Here is a 20,784-nt window from a genome sequence, read left to right as displayed (position 1 = left end):
GCGCTACAACATGTAAGGGCGTATTTATCCCTTAGTAGTTTTGGTGATTGATGACAATGCTTTTGCGGACTAATCATGTGTATTGAGCATTTGAGATATATCATGTCTAAGCACAAGACGGTTTGGGTGGAATCATCACGTACACGTCTGTTCCTTTCTGCACCACCTTTCCTTTGGCTCTTTGGAGCATCATCCGTTTCTCCGTATCTCTGCAAAATGAAGGACTCCTAGTGTGGCTGAACTGGGGCATGCGGTAGTACTGCTCCTTAGAGCGGTAGTACCGCATGCCCCTGCGGTAGTACCGACCTTGGGCGCGGTAGTACCGCAGGTGATCACGGTAGTACCGCTTCTTGGACGCGGTAGTACCGTGGCCTCAGGCCTGCATAGCAGCACGAGCGGATGTAATTTTTGCATCCGTGCCCTACACGGTAGTACTGCTCCAGGCTTGCGGTAGTACCGTGTCGGATTTTTGCATAGATAGAAACTCAGTGGAAGTTGCCACTGATGTATTTTTATATCTCCGTGCCTTCCCAGCCTAGTCTATTCCTGCCTTGTGGTAGTACCGCAAGGGGGGCGCGGTAATACCACGCCAACGGTTCTACCGCTCCCTGCCTTAGCGCATCAAGACTGGTTTTAGCCCCTGTCGTGCCAGCGGTAGTACCGCAGTGCTTCGCGGTAGTACCGCGGGCCCGTGCGGTAGTACCGCATGTCTGGTGCGGTAGTACCGCTTGTCGCAGGCTGAGTTGGTGGATAACGGTTGGATTTGTTCTTTCACTATAAAAGGGGAGTCTTCTTCTCCGAGTTGACTACCTCTTCCACCTCCAAGCTCCATTGTTGCTCTAAGCTCCATTTTCGCCCGATCTCTCTCCCTAGCCAATCAAACTTGTTGATTTCCTAGGGATTGGTTGAGGAGGCCACGATCTACACTTCCACTAAGAGAAATTTGATTCCCCCCACTAATCCCTTGCGGATCTTGTTACTCTTGGGTGTTCGAGCACCCTAGACGGCTGAGGTCACCGCGGAGCCATATTCCATTATGGTGAAGCTTCGTGGTGTTGTTGGGAGCCTCCAATTAAGTTGTGGAGATTGCCCCAACCTTGTTTGTAAAGGTTCGGTCGCCGCCTCCAAGGGCACCAATAGTGGAATCACGGCATCTCGCATTGTGTGAGGGTGGGAGAGGAGAATACGGTGGCCCTAGTGGCTTCTTCGGGAGCATTGTGCCTCCACACCGCTCCAACGGAGACGTACTTCCTCTCAAGGGAAGTAACTTCGGTAACACATCCTCGTCTTCACCGGCTCCACTCTTGATTATCTCGTCCCTTTACTCGTGCAAGCTTATCTTGTGTTACTTCCCTTGCTTGCTTGTGTACTTATTGTTGTTAAATCATATAGGTTGCTCACCTAGTTGCATATCTAGACAACCTACTTTGATGCAAAGTTTAAATTGGTAAAGAAAAGCTAAAAAGTGTTAGTTGCCTATTCACCCCCCTCTAGTCAACTATATCGATCCTTTCACAACAACCCGCAAAAACTGTCTGCGTGGTCTCAACACGTGTTCCAGGTGGTTGCAGACCCCGTGGGAGAAATATATGACTGCGAGTGCAAGCTATGGAACCACACAGGTGAGGACTAAAAAAAGATGTTACATATTGTACTACTTATTTTTGCAAAGTTTTTGTTTGAATGAAATGACAAAAAACATGCACCTCATCCAAAAAAATACAGGTATTTTCTGCGTGCATGTCCTGTGCATGATGTAGACAATTAAGGCTGCCAGCGTTCCAGATAAATACATCCTCAAGAGATATACCAAACGCCCGAACATCCAGCCAACATTCAACAGAAATGACTTGAGGACAGTAGCGTCAAACAAGGCCTCCCAATACTGCATTGAAAGCTCACTGCTGCAGCTGAACATGAGGGTGCACAGAAAAAGCTTGAGAAGCCAAGAGCAAATGGCGAGGTCACGGGTCGTCATGGACAAACTTGAACAAGAACTCGACGCCATGCATTCTGCTGAAAACGGAGGTCTCACGGACAATGAAGCCATTGAGCAGGATATTGGTACAATCTTATCCGAGATGAACCATCTGGGAGCTATTGACCCATTCGACAATGAGGAAGAGGAGCAATAGCAACCAGAGCTTGCCCATGTCCACACTCAAGAGCAGCAACATGCTCACATGTAAGATCATGAGCTTGATGGTGCTGTAGGTGAACGACATGACAACAGGACATCCTACCAGCAACAGCAGGAAAGGGTAATTAAACCACCCATATTCTCAAACACAAAGGGGAGGAAGAGTAAGACGCAAGCAGCGAAAGCAGCAGCCAAAAAGCCGCCACGCCCCATCAGGAGCGTGGAATTTGGCCCGGATGGCAAACCTCTCGAGATAAGGGCATGCGGATTCTGCAACGTCGTGACCAATCATAATTACCACACATGCCCACTCCGCACAGATGCCATTGTCAACAAGCAAAAGCTGCAGAAGCAGATTGGAGCCGCCCAGGTTTCTACCAATGGAGACGACGCACGTAACAGCCACACTTGCCGCAAGTGTGGGGGAACTGACGGACATAATGCCCGCACATGCAAAGTGGGCAAGGAGGTCAGTGGCGCTGAACAGAAACAGGGCAAGGTCCAGAGTTCCAAAAAATCAAAAGAAGAGGATGAAGAAGAAGAGTTTGACGAGAATGATGACCAATCAGACGAAGACAATGAAGATGACAGTATTGGGGACGAGAAAACTGAAACTGATGATGAAACCAGGAAAGGGCGCCGGCAAGGGACAACATTCGAGGCCAGTTAGGAGGAGCTCAAGACTGATGAATCCATAGTGGTTATGTTGTTGCCTCAACTGAAAAATAAGCTTGTACTCTCAGTTGCCTTGGTACACAATGAGGAAACATATCAGAAACAATGTCGTTACCAAAACTTATTTAGCTTTATCATCGATTTCTCGATCAGTACTATAGTCAAGATATAATTTGTGATTTGTGCCCGTTGGACCAGTGACATTATTATGTAAACCATTTGATAATCCTTTTGAATGCAGTCACAAATATATTTGAAACAACTTATCTGGGTTTATGTAACGCGAACACTACTGTTGACCAGTAACTCAGCAAAAATATGTTAAGGAAAATTTAAACTCTTTATAGTACATCAGTACTGATAATTCTCACTCATCAGTACAAGGCAGAGTAACCAAACACACCCGCGAACACCTCAAAAAACATCGTTTAAAAAACAAGCTATGTCAAAACAAGCTATGTCTGGTTCTGCCAGTCCTAGTTCAGAAAGTCCATCGGTACATAAAAATAATTACCTCAAGCAAATGCAAATATAATACACCTGTACTGATGAAAAAACTAATTTATCTGTAAAAATACTTTCAAAGATTATGTTGATATAAACAATCCTTTCAAAAAACAAAAAATGTTTAAAAAAAGATTAGCATGACACACATAGTCTGACTGGTATTTGGTAAGTTCAATTACACTTCAATCACCAGTCCAAGTAAACCCGGGCACGGGCAGCCCGGGCCGGGCCGGGTCGGGCTTGACGTTCGGGCCAGGCTCGGGCCTTGTTTTGCAGCCTGGAAGATAGTTCGGGCCGGGCTCGGGCTTCATTTTTTCTGTATTTCGGGCCGGGCTTTCGGGCTTAATTTCGGGCCGGGCTCGGGCTTGAAAACAGGGAGTATTTCGTGCTTCGGGCTGGGCTCGGGCTTGGGAAATGAAGGTTGGGCTTTTACAAGCCCGGCCCGGCCCGACGTTTGCCCGGGTTTAAGTCCAAGTACCCACAGTAGAGGACTACAAACCTCCATCATCACCAACCCTAACACATCCAAGTGGGATAAGCAGCTGATAAGTATAGCTTGACAAGACGGATCAGTGAGACAGTAAAATGCCATCATCATCGACCCTGAGACGAGCAAGTGGGATAAGGAACTGATTAGTACAGCTTGACAAGACTACCCAGTGCGACCAGATTAATACCCTGGCAAAGAAATTGGCTTGGACGGTTGGTTCTTCCAGGCCACCGCCCGTGCCACCCACTGGGCGATTGCCACAAGGGACTGCAAACGGCGACCCCGCGACCACTACACCCACGTCCCCGACGAACCGCCTCCCACACATCCCTGTCCACGCACTGGAAATAACCCATTGTCTTCCATCTCCGCCTCATTCCCAGAACCACCATTGCTGCTTCCATCTCCACTGCAGGCAAACCAGAAACTTCTCTCTCCCATGCCCACAGTTGCCGGAGGAGGGCAATGGCGGAGGAACCGTCCGCCAAGCGTCATCATGGAGAGACGTCCGACAGGAGCAGCAACCTCGACGACGTTCACGTACCCGGCGAGAAGCTTGAGTACACCAAAACCCTCACATGGGTTGAGCTCCACAACAAGGAGACGCTGGAGATCGTCTGCACCAGCGAACCAGACAAGGCCGACGAGATGATCTCCAGGCTCTGGAGGAAGGCTACCGGCTTGATTCGTAGGATCGTCGGCGTTGGTGTGCAGTACACCAGGGAAGACGAACCTCCCCAGATGGTAGCAGTCCTGCAGTTGTGCGTGGAGGAACTCTGCCTGGTGTACCACATCGCAGCGGCCACAAAATGGTGACCCATCCTACTCATTTGCCCTGTTTGGTTCATCTTTTTAATTAGTACTGTATCCTGAAAATTTCATCAAACTTGTTTCCCAACTAGATGTACTAGTGTGGTTTGTGAAAGTGGATGCACGATTGCATTTTCTCAAGTAGATACACTATAAATGAATTTTTGAACCTAATGCATTGGATTACTATTTGAAAAATCTTGCAGAAGATTAATTTCTGAAGTTGATGTACTAGTGTAGTTTCTGATCTTGATCCGATAGTGTAGTTTATGTACTCGATGTATTAAAAAGATGTTTCTGAACTTGATGTAGTGAATTAGTTTCCGAAGTTGGTCTAATGTTATTTTCATAAGCAAAAAAACTAAGAACTTGGTGAAGCACTGGTTATCTGTTGTCCTATTCAACAAAAGTAAACTAAACTAGTACTAAAGCAGCACATACAACATTAACTCAAACTATATATAATCCAAAAAGAAAAAATAACATGATGTACTTGAATTTAATTTCAGAACTTTGTTTACTAGTTTCTGAAGTACATTCATCCATTAATTATGCTATATAAGCATCTACTTCATGGATTCATCGCTTGTAAAACAAAACAAAAATGAAGAATTCAAACATCAAAGTAATGCTAATCTTCAAAATGTCTCTCCCCTTGCAGGCCCAAGCACCTCAACGAGATGCTGAAGCATGAGAAGTTGTTCACATTTGCCTGTTTCAGCATTGAAGGCAACAAAGAGAAGCTGAAGATGTCTGGTTTGGAGTCAACCCCAACAAGTACATCGACATTCAGCGCATCTCGAGAGTTCCATACACCGGAAAATAGTACGACTCCTTGACTGATGTTGCAGCCAGCGTCATCCACCCATTCTACAAAGGCATGAAGAAGAACATCGACATGCAGGAAGACCACAAACTGTGGGGGGTCAGCCCGCTGCCAGACAACCTCATCGAGTACGCAGGAGTAGATGCGTACGCCACGTACAAGTCATGGAACATAATCGACAACATCACAAATGGTTGGGAAATTTCAAAAGTGCAGGAGGCTGACCCCTACTTCCACTGCCCCTTTTAGGGATGAAGATACATCAAAGCCTACCTTCGTTTTGCTTCCGCTTGTGCTTGCCTTTTATCTTGTTGTTTCAAAATCGTAGTTTGCTCTTGTTGGGTTGAACCAGTATGCTTATGTCGTGCTTGTCATGGTTGAACAAGTTTACTTATGTCATCAAGTACATTGTTTTGCTTATCTCATTATATAAGTTTGGTAGCTTCGTATTTTGTTAATCCATCATTTCAAATTCAAAGTAGCTTCTGAATGGAACTTTGTGGCTGCTCTTCAGTACTAGTTATGAAGCAACTAATCACACAACGATGTTCCATGTGTAGTTTCAATTCAGTATTGTATAGAAAACATAGCGTTGAAAATAATCAGTACAATTTGAGTTGCTTAACAACGCTTCAAAAGTTGAAGTAGAAATTCTTAGTACTTCATGTACTATTCTCATTCATATGTAGCTGCTAGAAAATTAACAAGTACTACAACAGAAAAAGTTAAGAAGCATCAGCACATACTTATATTGGTCACTTGCAGACTAAAAATGATAGTACTAGTACACTTGATCGGACAATACATACTTACTACAATAAAAAGTACAAAGAAGCATCAGTTCGTAATCCCCCCCAAAAAAATGTCAGACTAAGAACATAAGTGCTACTATGAATGGACTATCAGTACAACTTAGTCTGAATGCAAGTACCATAGTGCTGAAAATGATACCAGAAGACCCTTGAGAATAATCATAAAAACAAACACAAAAAGAAGGCAAAAAACTCAAATGAAAAGATAACACTTCCACAAAACTCACAAGAACTAGAACAAAAAGTATCAGTCCAAGTTACTGGTAGAGTCAAGTACTAGATTCAAACAAAAAAACTAAAAATTAACCGCCCAAGGACAGGCAGGCCCTGACGCTGCTAGGTACTTGAACTCGAGCCCACGGCGGAACTTTCGGCGAATCCCTAGTAATCTGCACAACGCAGGGCCAACCGACCAGGGCCCACAGGTCATGAGAGAGAGCGAGCGCCGTGTATAAGCGCTCAGGTAAGTATTCAGAGGAGTTCGACCAGTAGGAATCAGCCGCGCTTATAAACAGGTCGAGAGCCTCCTCCCTTAGCGAGGTAGGACTAAACCTAGACCACACACACATCTAGCAGTCCCCAAATCGCCCGCGCGGGCCATTTGGGCCGGAAAATCGCCCAATAGCCTCCATCGTCTACAAACACCCCACCAATAAGGCCAGTTAAACAAAGCAAAGCGCCGAGCAAAGAAATATAAACTACAAAAAAAGTTCAAAAACTGTAAATATAAAAGTTCAAATACTAGTTCTCAGGCAATAATTTAAAATACAAAAAATAAAAATAAAAATAATTTTAGTTGTGCACCTCGGATGATAAAAAAGGAAAAAACATGTTACAAAAACAATGAAACTCTAAAAAGCAGAGAACTTAATAGCCTATCTATTAAATGTACATAATTTAAAACACCGAATTAAATATTACTTTCAAGTTCAACTACTAAAATGCAAGAAGTTCAAATAGATAATGTTTGTCAATTCTGCTAAATTTCTTATTTATATAAAATCTGACAAGTTCAACTACTAAAATGCAAGAAGTTGAAATAGATAATGTTTGTCAATTCTACAAAATTTCTTATAGATAAAAAATCTGACAAGTTCAACTACTAAAATGCAAGAAGTTCAAACAGATAATGTTTGTCAATTCTGCTAAATTTCTTATATATATAAAATCTGACAAGTTCAACTACTAAAATGCAAGAAGTTCAAATATATATTGTTTGTCAATTCTGCTAAATTTCTTATTTATATAAAATCTGTCCACACCTCAACGAACGATTTCGTCGTAAATAATCTCAATCCCCCCCAAAAAACTCAGTTCAAACATACATATGATATCAGTACTAAAAAAGCAGGAACAGTCAGGCCACTCACACCATTGTGACACCAAATTTCAAAACCGTACGCTGTATGAAATTACAATTCAGTTCACACAGCACTAAACCATAAGTGCACTAAAAAGAGAATACAAAAACTATAAAGGCCTAACTTAGGTTGGGACAGATGAAAATAAAATAAGTCCTAGTTTTGAGCAACAACTCCCAGGGCACTGAAAAATGTTTTGAGATCAACTAGTGTATAAGACTTCAGTGGAAAAACAAGCCTTAACCTCCACACGGAAAAACATCACAAAGCATGCGTTACTTAAACAGTGAAAATGCCATCATCACCACCCCTGAGACGTGCAAGTGGGATAAGCAGCTGATAAGTACAGCTTGACAGGACGGGTCAGTGCGGCAGTAAAAACCATTGACTTGGACGGTTGGTTTTTCCAGGCCACCACCCGCGCCACCCACTGGGCGGTTGCCACAAGGGACTGCAAACGGCGACCCCACAACCACTACACCCACGTCCCCGACGAACCACCTCCCACACATCCCCATCCACGCACTGGAAATAACCCATTGTCTTCCATCTCTGCCTCATTCCCAGAACCACCATTGCCGCTTCCATCTCCACTGCACACAAACCAGAAACTTCTCTCTCCCAAGCCCATAGTCGCCGAAGGAGGGCAATGCAGAGGAACCGTCCGCCAAGCGTCATCATGGCGAGACGTCCGACAAGAGCAGCAACCTCGACGACGTTCACGTCCCCAGCGAGAAGCGCGAGTACACCAAAACCCTCACAGGGGTTGAGCTCCACGGCAAGGAGACGCTGGAGATCGTCTGCACCAGCGAACCAAACAAGGCCGACGAGATGATGAGCAGGCTCAGGATCAAGGGTGGCGACTTGTATCCTAGCTTCATCAGAGTTGATGTGGAGTACACCAGCGAAGATGAACCTCCCCAGATGGCAGCAGTCCTGCAGTTGTGCGTGGAGGAACTCTGCTTGGTGTACCACATCGCAACGGCCACAAAATGGTAACCCATACTACTGTTCATTCATCTCTTCTACTAGTACTACTCGCTAAAAAATTCATTAAACTTGTTTCCCAACTAGATGAACTACTATAGTTTGTGAAGTGGATGCACGAGTACATGTTTCTCAAGTTACATGCATTTCTGAAATTGTGAAGTGGATTGTTTCACCAGATTAGCATCTGAAACTGATGCACTGGATTAGCATCTGAAAATTGTTTCACCAAATTAATTTCTGAACTTGATGTACTAGCATAGATACTGATCTTGATGCACTAGTATAGTTTATAGAATTGATGTATTAAAAGATGTTTTTAAACTTGATGTACACAAGTAGTTTCTGAACCTGGTCTGGTGTAATTTTCAACAGCAAAAAATGAAGTAAGAACTTGGTGAAGCACTGGTACAGGTCTTTTATTCAACAAAAAGAAAACTAAACTTGAAGTAAGCAGCACATAGATCATTTACTCTGGTTATAGGTTCTTGAATTTGGTGAACCATTTGGTGAAGCACTGAAGATACCAAAATATAAAAATGACATGGTGCTACTTCAATTTAATTTCATCCATGACTTATACTATATAAGCATCTACCTCATGGATTATCACTTGTAAACCAAAAAAAGAAGAATTAAATCTTCAAAAAAGAACACTAATCTTCAATATGTGTCTCCCCCTTGCAGGCCCAAGCGCCTCAAAAAGTTCCTGCAGGAGCAAAAATTGTACACATTTGCCGGTTTCAGCATTGACGGTGACAAGCGGATGCTGAAGAACTCTGGTTTGGAGATCAACCCCAAGAACTTCATCGACATGCAGCGCAAGTGGAAAGTTCCAACCACCAGGAAAAAGTACGACTCCTTGGCCGATGTTGCAGCCAGCGTCATCCACCCATTCTACAAAGGCATGAAGAAGAAGGTCGACAGGGAGGAAGACCACAAACTGTGGGGGATCAGCCCGCTGCCAGACAAGCTCAGCGAGTACGCAGGAATAGATGCGTACGCCACGTACAAGTCATGGAAGATAATCGACAACATCACAACAGGTTGGGAAATTTCAAAAGAGCAGGAGGATGACCCCTACTACCACTGCCACTTCGAGGGATGAAGAGACATGAAAGTGTGCCTTCGTGTTGCTTGCGCTTGTGCTTGTCCTTTATCTTGTGGTTTCAAATTTGTAGTTTGCTTTTGTTAGGTTGAACAGCTTGCTTATGTCATGTGTGTCAGGGTTTGAACAAATTTGCTTATGTTGTCAAGTACATCGTTCGCTTATGTCGTTAAACAAGTTTGCTAGCTTCCTATTTTGTTTATCCATCATTTGAAGTTGTAGTAGGTTGTGAATGAAACTTGATGGCTGCTATGCAGCACTAGTCATGGAGCAACAAATCACACATGGATATTTTCACAAAAACAGTGGCAGACTATGGACAACAGCAAAAAGTAGTCTTGGACGCTTAGTACAGCTTAGTCCTGTACGGTAGTACTATCACACTAAAAATCAGTTTTTAATTTCACACTAAAAAGACTAAGTTACAGCCGAGGTCAACATTCAATACTAACATCATCATGCTAATAGTAGTTAGAAAATTACTAAGTACTGCAACAGGAAAAGCAAAGAACCATCAGTACGTATTTCCTAGTCACTAGCATGCTAGGATTGAAAAGTATTGGTACACTTGAACACACAGTACATCCATTCTACAAAAATAAAAATGAACGGGAAGCTTTAGTTCGCATTCCCTAAAACATTGACACACTAAGAATAACAGTAATAGCACAATTGAAATCTCAGAAAAACTTAGTCTATACGGCAAGTACTATGATGATACCCAAATATTGCCTTCAGAATAACCACATCATATAAAAAAGAAGGCCAAAACTAAATCAGAAAGATATCAGTTCGACCAAGGAGAAAAATCACAAGAAAGACAATAGAAGCATCAACCCACATTGACCAGTGAGGTACTAGTTTCAAACAACACAAAAAAAGATCAAAGTACTAGCACAATTGAAATCTCAGTAAAACTTAGTTTATTCGGTAAGTGCTATGATGATACCAATTAATGCCTTGAGAAAGAAGGCAAAGACTCAACCAAATAGATTACAGTTCAACCAAGGACAAAAATTCACAAAAACAAACAACAGAAGCATCAGTCCACATTGACTAGTGAAGTAATTATGAACTTAATAGGGCTATCTGTTAAATGTAGCTAATTTAAAACAGTGCTTTAACTTTACTATGAAGTTCAACTACTAAAATTCAAGAAGTTCAAACAAAAATTGGCTCTCAAATTTTGCTAAATTTCTTATACTTAAATAAAATCTGGCTAGAGATCACGTAGCAACTTCGTCGTAAATAATTTCGATCCCAAAACAAACTTCAGTTCTAATACATTATATGATATCAATTCTACATAACAAGGAAACGTCACTCCACTCACACTAGATCCACAAGTGCTATCGTGACACCAAATTTTAAAAGCCTTACGCTGAATGAGATTACATTTCAGTACTCACAGAACTATAACATAATTACAAGAAAAGAGGGTACATAAACTATAAAGGTCCAACTTAGGTTGGACAGATGAAAATAAAATAAATCTCACTTTTTCAGCAACAACTCGTAATGCACTTGAAAAAAAGGTGTTTTCAGTTCAACTAGTGTATAAGACTTCAGTACAAAAAATAAAACTTAGCCAAAACGAATTCCCGATGAAACATACACAAGTGAAACAGCTATTCAACCACAGTATCATCATGAAAAAAAGTTTGTTGAACATTATGCCACACTTAAACACATCACAAAATATACCAGTTATTACATAGTAGTTGACAAGGCATCCAAACACTACAAACAAAGCCTACAATGCTTTCAAGAGATATATCACACAACTATCCCATTCACTACGCAAATGATGACCATTTCTTCTATGCACCAGGAGCCAAAGCCTGAACCTCCTTGGGAAGCTCCGTCACCAACCTCCTTGGGAAGCTCCGTCACCAGAAGCTGGTTATTCCGGTTGAACACAACTGTATATAGATCCTCAGCTTCCAATCAACAATACGAGGCTGAAAAACAATAAAACAAATTATCAAAAATCATGACACATTAAAAAAGAATACACAATAAGCAAAACACAGAAAGTGAAAAGCTCAACTAGAACCCACGTAATTATTTCAAATGTTCTCAACGATCTTTTCACCATCATAGGTTCCCGCATACTTCAGAGTATAATGGCCACATTCATTCGCCCCTTGAAGTGGAACCTTGACAAACGTTGGTTTCTTTGCAAAAACCTCCCATTTGGGCCGCTTGCTTGCATTGTACTGAGCATCACCATACACAACCTTCATTACTTGGACCAATCTAGAGATCTGTAAAAAAAGAAAAGAAACCACACATTTTTAGGTCTCAAAAAAGCAGAAACAAAGAGGCGGAAAAATTAATCCAGTATAGATAATAAATGTCACTCACAATCTTCTCGCAGTCTTTATGATAGGTGTTCTTTGAAGGACGTTGGTTCTTCTTATAAGGTAAAGAGTCAAGGATGTCAACGCTACTTCGGTACTGATTCATGACATATAAGGAAATGTGGTTCACTTTCCTATCCTTTGATAAAACCATAGGTTTGAATAGAGGCATCATGATCTAAAAACAAATGACCAAAAAGAGATATTAAATATTCAAAATAAAAACCAGCATCACAACAAAAAAATAAAACAAAAAATCAGCTAGTAGATCTCACAAGGTCGGCAGTGAGCAAGTCTTCCTCATCTTTAACATAGCTCTTGAAATCTCTCGCTGCACTCTCCACATTAAACTCTTTATCTTCATCACCGTAAAACGTACATTCAAGCACAACCTGCAAAAAGCCAAAAAGAAATAGACAAGGGGAAAGGATCAACAAGCAAATTATTATTGAAACTTGTAAAACAATAGGCAGTCTTGTTTAACAGAAACAAACGATATGATTGATTACCGTGATGAAATATGGACTCAGCAATACCATTTTTCCAGATGCGAAATCAGCATTTCTGTCGGGATCTTGGTTCCAATCATCAATGAGGAAGTCCATTACATCACCCTCCATCATTTGCCCAGGTGCAAAAACTTCCCAGAAGCGTTTCCCAGTGAAGCTAGTTACGCTATCATCAGGCTGAGGTATCATTGAGAATGAAGTCCTGCAACACACACAAGAACAAAAAGCAGGGGAAGCAAGATAAGGCATTCATATCAGTTCAAGTTGTATAAAAAGGAACAATTCAGGTCATATTTATCTTGCAGTTAGAAACAACAGAAGAAAAGAAGAGGAAACATAATGAGAGATACTCACTCGACATACTTCTCACGTCCTTCATCACTAAGAAACAGATTATACAACTTGCGAGCATTATCCAGGTGAGGGGATTTATGAGGGTGAAGCTGCTGCATAGGAGAGCAAAACTTTATAGGAGCTCTGGGTGCACGCTTCGTGCTTGTAACATTGCCAGAATCCAAAGTTGGATCCTTCCTAGCAGCACCAGCTCTACGGGCCACTATTCCAGCAAGGGGGGATAAACCCTTGGCAGCAACGCTCCTGGTGACTCTTCCCATGCCAGCAATCTTGTCAAACGCATCATCATCACCGTTTATCAATTCCACAATGGGATTCTTGGGTGTAGAGGGGCTCTCTGCACAAGCAGCCATACAACCTTTCAGAGCTTCCAATCGCCCCTTCATAACACCAGATCTTGTCTTTTCAGGAGAACGCCCCTGGCTAAAATCAATAGCTACACGCTCGAGTTCCGAGAACTGGCTGCCAAAGATCCTGTAGTCATGCTCACCAAGATCCAGCCCCTCACCTGCAAAATAAAAAAAGAAGGAGCGCATCAAGAGTATGTTCAAATACATAATTCATGACAGTACTAATCAAGAAGTACAAAGCTACAAAAAATTACAAAAGGTCATGCATACGTACAGGGTTCGATGCCAAACAAACCCCGGAAGTCAACATCAAACACATCGCTAGTTGCGCATGTATACAACAAAGTATTTCTAATGTCAAGAATGTCTTCGTGGCTGTAATCCAACATTTCAATCACACCATCCTCTCGACAATGATAGGTCTTGCAGTTTTGTAGCATAAAGAAGCCACAATCATGCCTGTTAACAAAAGAAAAAACAAAAGGGTACATCACAAATTCAAAAATACAGGAACACCATCCTCCCATAAAAAAAAACTACTAATAAAAATATTAAAAACGGATATTCACGTGTTTTTTTGCTGCGGCACCCGCACAAACTCGCAAGAGAAACCATCAATATGCACCGGCGAGAATGGTTTGGCCCTGTCTACGCTGGACTTCCTCCAAAGCTTCTTTATGTTATCTGTCAAAGTCCTTAAGAATCTAACTGCATCACTCCAGGTTTCATCGCGGAGTGAATCAAGACACTCGAAACGACGGAACCTCAAATTCAGAACAATCAAGCATCAATGCCCAGATTCTTCACTAGGCTTCATAGCAGCCGCAAATGACGACGGATCAAAAGTAGGGAAAAGAAGCTAACAACAAAAATCGGAGAGGAAAAATGAATTTAACAAATCATAATGAAACAAAAAATTCAGCCTCCAAACAATAAAATAAAAGAGGGAAATTGAAATTCAGAAGTACAAACAAATCAGATAATCATAAGTTCTAATTGAGTAAGCAACCCACTACAAAAAATAAATGCTACTAAAGTTTATATCCACCGCCCAAACTTGCAACAAACATATCAGTTCAATTTCCTTGCGACAATAAGTGCAACTTTAAAAAAAGAAACACACGTCATTCATAAGTACAGGGGTAAAAAGCAGGCTACTCAAGTTCATTCCCACCTCCCAAACTTGCAAGAAAACATGACAGTTCTAGTTCACGAGTACAAAAAGTTCAAGCTCACCTACTTGGTCAAAACCATCAGCCCCTGATCTCGTGAACCACTGTAGCACATTGGCATCAATATTTGCATCACGGATCTTGGTCTGCTGTACAAAAAGAACAACAACAGTTAGAAAATTGCCAAAATAACTTATCATCCTATCTACAAAGCAAAATACTGACCGTCACCCCATCTGGGAACTATCAACTTGTCAGTGTCTCGGTACTTCTGACGTAGAGAATATAAAACAACGTCAGCACTGTTTGAGTTGAGCATGCCAGTGGGGACAAACGCTTTAGCAATAGAACCAACACTGGCATCACATTCGCTATTTTGAAACATCGGCTTGTCACTAGGAAAACACAAAAGATGACATGAATTAAAACTACTGCAATAACAACAATAGTCATATGAGAGAAAGAAAAAGAGACGAAAATGATACAGGCAAAATCCCAAACTAACCGTTTCCCACGGTTCGTGCGCAACCTCGTAACAGCGAAGAAAAACAAATCAACCTTAACAACATTAGCACCTTCTGCTTGTAGAAAAAGAAGAAAAACAATAAGTTCAAGCACTACAAGTGAACATGTCCAAAATGCCATAAATGAGAAGTACACCTCATTTACAAGTCCTTACCTGCACTATCAGCGTTTGACGACGGGAGTTCCTGTGATGACACCAATATGCCTCCGGTTTCAGGGTTTGACGATGGTAGATCTTGTGAGGACAGCAATATGGTTGTGCTTTCAGGGTCTGAAGAAAGAAAATCCTGGGATGACAGGAACGCCTCCTACGTCAATGGGCCAGAAGAAATCAACAGAAGTAAATCATCATCCTCAGATGGCACCTCCTCCATGCTAGAAGCATCTTGCAATGCATTACCGTAATCAAGCCCTCCAGGCGGGAAATTTTCCGGCGGCAAATCTTCATAATCAGAAAGATTTTCATTCCCAGCAATACCAACACCAAACGATTTGGCATCAAGTATGTTGGCAGCACCAACATCCTCATCAGCAACTTTGGTACCAACATCGCGCCCACTGCTCAATCGAACACCACAAGCATCATCTCCACCACTAACGGCAGCCTCACGCTCAACATCAGTCATCTGAAAAAATAAAAATTCAGAAAGTGAATAATATGAGCAAAACTAAGAATCAAAAAAGATAGCAAGAGGTGCATAGGCTAACTGTTACAGCTACAAAGAAACACCAGCGAAAATTGCATATAAAATTAATGCAAGCACAGAAAAACAAACCTTAGCAGCATTCACAGCAACATCATCGATCTTGCTGCTACTAACATCCAAAGGAAAATCACCAATGGTCGAACAAGGCTCATCGCCAACAGGACCCTGATTCATAGTAATGAAGCAAAAAAAAACTATTATTAGCAACAATAAACACAAGGAATTAAACCACACTAACAAAAAGGTAGGTATACCTACAAACTCTTAACGGTGTGGGATAGAAAAATGAACATGTATGGCACATTGGTGCGCATGAAAATTCAAGAATATATATAAACACAATAAAAATAAAAATAACCTTGCACTTATCAGTAGATGGATCATTAACTCCACAGTCAACAGCATCCTCAACATTATGACTGGTCTCCTGCATGAAAGAAAAATCAATAAACAAACGAACATGAGAAAGTTCAACTACAATACTGACAGCAGAACAACATAGTAAAAATTGCAAAGATCAAGGACTGACTCACATCAACAACAGGGGGCTCCAAACTAACATCATTCGTATGGTGATCAGAAACATTAGCCTCAGTACCATCACCAGCCCCGCTGTCGGTGGCAGCAGCCTCATCCTGCTCAATCTGCCTGATAACAACATTTGCACTTTCTTCATATGGCTTGCAGCGAGAGTCTTGCATAGTTTTGAAACGCTACATGTTCTTCAACAAACGAACCGAGCTCTGAACTAGCTGAGAAGCACCATCACACATATCACTAATTAAAATTCTCTCCATCTCAATATAGTCTGCTGCTTCCTCAGCATTAAATTGATGACCTTCACGAAGGATACCATTGATACAGCTCAGACGCTCAACTGTAGTTGGGACCTTTTGCAGCTCAGAACACACATTACTAAAAATATGCTTAGCGCGCTCCAACGCAGAAACAGCTACATCAATACCAAAACCCTGCCTCTGTGAAGTACTAGCCTTACTAGGGCCAGGGGGAAGATAACCAGCACCCTCAACACCACGGCCATCTCTCAACTCATCGTGCAGAGATGAAATCTTGGAAACCTGAGACAACAACATCTCCAGGACCGGCCGTTTATACACTCGGAAAAAGACAACCTCCTCTTGAGTTTTCCACTACAGACAAGGGGAAAAAGAGTTAATTAATCAATGCAACACACAGGAAAAAATAAACATTATATTAACAGATTTAAATCAACAACACTAACGATCTTTCACTGTCAGTGCCAATTTGTTAGTATTTACCAACAGGCCAGTTGAACAAGAGATTCAGTTCAACCACACATGACACAACAGTACTAAAAATCGTACCTAAACCTCACAAAGCTTAAGAAATAACAAAATCTAAACAGGTAACTCTGCAGTACACATGTTCACTCCAACAAAAATAGCTATACCTAAATAAAAAAAGGTGTGCAAGACACGACATAAATAAAACTCACCGGAAGCCTCCCAAACACCCAAGTCTTTGAATCTACGTTGCCTTTTTTTATCAAATCTGCATCAGCTAGATCGAAAAGCTTGTCAGGATCCATGAAACATATGCGAGGGACTCGCATGTCAGACTCCGGAGTCTTGCCACGGATAAGGCAGTCAAGGTACATTAGTACAAGCCCTATAGCACAACCTGTGATTGCCTTCCCACGGGTAACACCATCTTGGTACCTGACAACAGCCCTTCTAAGCTCATCAACCATCAGCTGGCAATAATCCATATTAGCCATTCCTCAATGACGAGATCCTCAAACATTGCTGCCTCTCTGGAAACACGCGGGGCGGCACCAAGCAACACAACCTTCATAAACACAATAATGAAGAACACTTTGAGAGCAAGGTCATCTTTGCTGGGATCCTTGACAAGCACCTTGAGCCTATCCCTCAAATCCTTTGTCTTGATATCTTTGTTCCTGCTAATGTCAAGCTCCATTCTTAACTTCATAAGAGCGTCGTCATATTCGTCCTCTGATGGCCTTGGTGCAGAACGACCACCACGAGGGAACCCAAATAGTTGTTGTATACCATCGCTAGTGATGCGAAGCTTCTTATTAGCCTCACCCATGTCAAGAGTCATCATATCAGGATCTATCTTCAGGTACAAAACTACCATCAGAGGGCGGGAAATGTTAGACTTCACCTTCCACTTGAAGATAGAACCAAAACCAGCTGCATGAACCCTAGCCACATGGCGACTCTCAAGCAATCTAGCACAAGCATCAATCTCTCTCAACGAGCATCGCACAGTTATGTTCGGTCGCTCTAGGTCTCCTTCATCCAAAGCAACTTTCCCGGCATTGCCTCTCACCGGCTTGACCGGACCCATAATGCTAACAGGCTGTAAATGAAAATAAAGAAGGCACAACTTAATTAAATGGATACAGGAAACAAAACAAACATATGAAGGCAAGTAGAAAAAAGAAAAGATTGCACAAGTTCAACTCTTAAAACAACATTAGTACCACCCTCAATTCATGCAAACAATGACCAGCCCTCACCTGGCCAGCATACCAACCCAGACACAATTAAATCATTGCAAGTACAACTAGTAAGTCACATACAGTAAAAACACGTACCACTGCATATTCATCTTCAGAATCAACTTCGATATCATCTTCTTCAGATACATTATCTTCAGCTTCGAGACGAGCACGCTTCTTCACACCTTTGTTCACCTTCGCAGGAGCAACTTTACGCTTCTTATTTTCCTTCAACAAAGAGCATTCTAGAAGAGGAGACGAAGAAGGCTTCTTATTTGACAAAACTCGTGGACTCCGACGAACAGGAGAGCCACCAAGTGTGCTTGGACCAATATTCACAGCAACACTATCTCCATCAGCTTTGCTATTACCAGGGTGGGAACCAGCTTTCGCACGCGGGCTACGCCTCTGTGTGCCATCAGGATTTGGATCTGACATCTTCCTCTTCAAAACAGCTTTCTTTTCCTTAACTGCATCATGAGTAAACACTTGCGTCAAACGAGTCTGCATCAGGTTTGTCTTCACAGGCATGTCAGTTCCATGAGATCCAGCATCAACAGTTGAAAAGGCCGCGTCACCACCTTCATCACCTACACCTTTAGGAGCTTGAGCAACATCCTCATCGCTTCGTTGCACGCAAGCAGCCTTTTGACGCCGTTCCAACTCCTTTCTCCTCTGGAAATCACACTTCTTCTTTCTTATCCTTTCATCCTCGAGCTGTAACTGCATAGGAACATCCTCAGCCTGAGTAACAGGCTCAGTGCCATCAACACTCTGTGACTGAGTAGCAGACAACTGCAAGCTCCCATCACCATCATCAACATTAAGAGAATACATTCCATCATTAATATCTTTGACAACATCAGCAATGTCCTCAGGAGCATCATGGTTGTCATTAACTGCATAAACCAATAACATAAGCACGCACATATAAAATTAAAACACAATTAACATTGTAGAGACAAGATAAATAAAGCGCATAGCATCAGACACAAACAAAAGGAATAACTAATGTAACTAAGCATATTTAAGTATTCAAGGCTGTTAAAAAAAAGAGCAAATATAAGGGAAACACCAGCAACACTCGCAAGTTCTTCTAGATGATTTGGTGTCTCAAAAATAACATTCACAAGATCTTGAAAGTGTTCTGGTTTGTCAGAATCAGGGGGCACCAACACTCCAACATCTGCAACAACATCATAATCAGCAAAAAAGTACATGAACAAACAATCAGTTCAACTATATGAAAACTACAAGTGCACCCAATAAAACAATATCACCCACCACTGGCACACCAAACTTCAAAATGACAACTCTTTCAAGATCATAGTAGTTCTTCCCAGACTGCTACAAACTATTCAAATGCCAGGACAACAATTCAAACTACACATGGTGATCAATACTACAACTTGTCCGCAGGTCACATCAACCTTAAAACTAGACACACCACACATTCCAGGGCAAAAATTAACAGCTATCAAAATCCATGCAACTTGTAAAGTCCATACGACAACACCTATACAACCTAAAAACCAGATCTGATAAAACATCATCCGAATTACAGGAAAAATTACCTGCATTCAACTTGTCCGGACTGGATGATGTACCCATTGAGATCTACAAACCTAAAATCTGCCGAACCAAAACTGCAAGACACATGAACAAAAATTAGGGTTCTTACCTATTTCAGAAACGAAGCACGCCATACAAAGCAAAACTCTTACAGCAAACACAAAATCCACCACGGAATCTAGTATCACTGACGCGAACCGCTCGTTCAAGAGCAAAGGAACCCTAGCGAATCCAGCCTAAGACAGCACGAGAGCAATAACTTAGAAATACAGGGAAAATCTGTACATAAGGGGGGGCAAGGGGAGTCGATGGCAGAGCAAAAGGAGCAAACAGAACACCCAGACCTCCACCCCTGGAGTTCAACCCGCCGGCCGACGCTTCCGCGGCGAAACAGGAGAAGCAACTTCTATGCGAGAAGAGGAGAGGAGGCGAACGAAGAAGGAATCGATTTGTGGAAGGTAGGGGAGCGCAACGGGGGAGAGCAGAGGTTAAAAGGTGAGTGGGAGAAAACCGACGGCTAAAGCCCACTATCTCTGGGCAGTTACTAAAGATAATAGCAAAAATTAAATATAACAAAAAAAATTAATATAGAGGGAGAAAACAAACGGCTAAAGTACAAATAATAACACATAACAGTACAATAAAAGTAATCAAAAAAGTACAGATGAAATAATACTTCATAACGGTGTTGGTTTTTCCCCTGAAAAAAAGATAAGATAATGGGGCAAGTCATGTTATGGACTCGCCTCCGCATGCGACGCCGCGGCACGCCGCGTCATCGCCTGCTACGACTCATTCCTGGCTCGGCCTCGCCGGGATGGGGGAGGGGGTCCCTCCCCCCTCCCCCCGGCTCGGCCTCGCGCTAACGCGCAATGCGCTCATTTGACAGGCGCAGTGCGGTTATTTTGTTTCCCCCCCACACACCCACACACTCTAAGATAGATAATGGGGGCAAGTCCATACAAGGAAGATGTGTCAGTACAACTATGCCCCTCGGTGCGGTGCTG

This window comes from Triticum aestivum, chromosome 4D (genome assembly GCF_018294505.1).
Source record: "Triticum aestivum cultivar Chinese Spring chromosome 4D, IWGSC CS RefSeq v2.1, whole genome shotgun sequence".
Taxonomy (NCBI): Eukaryota; Viridiplantae; Streptophyta; class Magnoliopsida; order Poales; family Poaceae; genus Triticum; species Triticum aestivum.
This window is presented reverse-complemented; position numbering follows the sequence as displayed.